This window comes from Antennarius striatus, chromosome 15 (assembly GCF_040054535.1).
Source record: "Antennarius striatus isolate MH-2024 chromosome 15, ASM4005453v1, whole genome shotgun sequence".
NCBI lineage: Eukaryota > Metazoa > Chordata > Actinopteri > Lophiiformes > Antennariidae > Antennarius > Antennarius striatus.
In genome coordinates this window covers 18,440,504-18,442,869 of record NC_090790.1, presented here as the reverse complement: position 1 = coordinate 18,442,869, position 2,366 = coordinate 18,440,504, and positions in this window count along the sequence as shown.

The window sequence follows — 2,366 nt, the reverse complement described above, 5'->3', positions numbered from 1 at the left end:
AACGCCACCTCCGTGATCTTACCCAAAGAGAAGAGAGCTGGAGGAGCAAACTGTCTCAGCAGGCGAATAAGTTCCAGAAGGAACTCGATGAAAGAGATGCCATCCTTCAAGAACATCTCTCTGAGAGGGATGAGAACATCCTGGAGCTCCAGCACCTGAAAGAGGAGCACAGTCAGCTGAAGGTGAGCTGCCTCGGATCATGCTGCACATTAATTTGAGGTTTTATTTTGAATAAAACTGACTTTAATATCTGATCATGTGACACCCAAGATTGCTCTAGATGACAGCCAGAAGAGGTTTGATGCTATGAAGGCCAAGTTCAGGAAGAAACTGTCTGGCAAGAGAGACAGGAACCGTAAGAGAGACAGGCAGGTCCAGACGGAGCTGGGACCGTCCTGTTGGAGCATCTGTCCGAAAGCGACGAGCACCTCCTGGAGCTCAGAGTCTTGCAGGAGGACATCTCCGTTCCACAGGTGAGTTCCCTCAGATCACAGCTGTGTAGATTTACACACTGCAGTAATCCCTCACTCATTCGTCCTTCAAGATCTGCAGCTTCACTACATCTCGGATTTTTAGTAGGTAGTCACGTAATACTGTACGTGCATGCTATTGGCTGACAGCTTCCGTGTGAACGCTGCGTTCCAAAACTCACGGTTCCTCCTGCAACTTTTCTTTCATACGAAAGCGTTTAAAACAGCCATTAAGTGTGTAAGAAAAGGTAATACAGATATAAGGGGGTTTAATAACCGTATGGGGAGGGTTAAAAAAATTTTAAATTACTGTAAATAATAAAATAAATATTTGTTTGCTATATTGCGGCATTTTGTTTTTCACAGGTGGTCCTGGAACAATGGATTACTATATTAAAAATTGTTTATGTTCTACAATCTGTTTGTGTCATGATGACAGAACCTGCTGCAGCTTGAAAGACATACATTCATTATTTCATCACGTCAAGACCTCGTCTCTCCAGACACCTGTATCCTCTACACTTTTACCAAACACCTATTCAGTATAATATGCTGATAATATGCTGATATTTTGTACAAAAATGTGTTTTTTCATGAATTAATTGCAAGAATCACAATAATTACTTCATTTATCATTACAGGACAAGGCATGACAATAAATCATGAGTTGTGTTACAGATATTTATTTGAAACAGCCACTAGGGGGTGGCAGTGAGCCCCAAACAGGCAGGTGGGAAGTGAAGTTTAACATGCTGTGTTTTCCTTTCAGGAGCTCTTAAAGGAAAATAAGAAGAGATGGTGGAGAGGAGTGTTGAAGGAGAAGAGGAAGACTCGTAGTCGTTGTTAAACAAAGGGACTGAACCCTAAATCCCACCACATCTCTTTCATATCCTCCTTTCCCTTCCTTTCCTTACCTCCAGTTAACCCTTAATGACTATATTTATACATATATATAAAGATGTATAGATAAATGTGTATAAATTAAATAAATGTACACAACAGTTTCGGAAGTATGCATAGATTCTTTTGCATGCAGATGACTTTCATTATCATATACTGTATATCTCTGTGACACAGCAGATTAACCTAATGTGAATGGATACAGTTATTCCTCTTTTGCATCCCGGTTCAGTTATTTGTGCTTCTGATGTGTGGCGGAACTTCAGTGGGAATTTACAGTGCAAATAGAGGGAAGTTCAAGCCGGTGGACCATGAGCCGGCAATGTTTTGGCAACTCCTGCTTTCAAGACGGCGAGGCTCAGGAGACCGTGAGCGTTCTCAGAAGTGTGGAAAGGTAGGACAGAATGTCATCCCCTCGTGTACACAGTAGACATGACACACGGGGAGGGGGTATTTATGATGCAGTGCAGGGTGGAACTGTATCATAGATGCTGATGTACATTATTCAACTTAATGCTGGATTTTTACATGATGGCATTTAATTTGCCTCTAAAATCATGCAGCAGAGGTCAATTTCATTTTTAATTTCATCAAACTTAGAAGTTAGAAAATATGATCAAAACTCAATCTAAAAGTAAAATATATATAGAAACTTGTTCAATAGTTAAATATAATTGCTTAAAATTCAAATTAATTTCCTTTCTGTATTTACGTTTGAACCACAGTGGATGTGAAATAAATGTTCGCTCTAAAGTCGATCAGACGATTAGAATCGACGCACTGGACTCGAAGAGATTGAGTAATCCAAAAAGTAACGAGGAACGTGTACCGTTACACGACGTAGCGCAGGACTGGGCGGACTCGGCTCCACTGCCCGGTGGGTGGGGACACTAGGGCCCCACGGACACCGGCCGACGCGGGCTGGAACCGGGCTGGTTGTGAAGTTTCACGGGTCGACATGTAACTTTCCACCAGTCCGGTACCTGCGGGACGGAA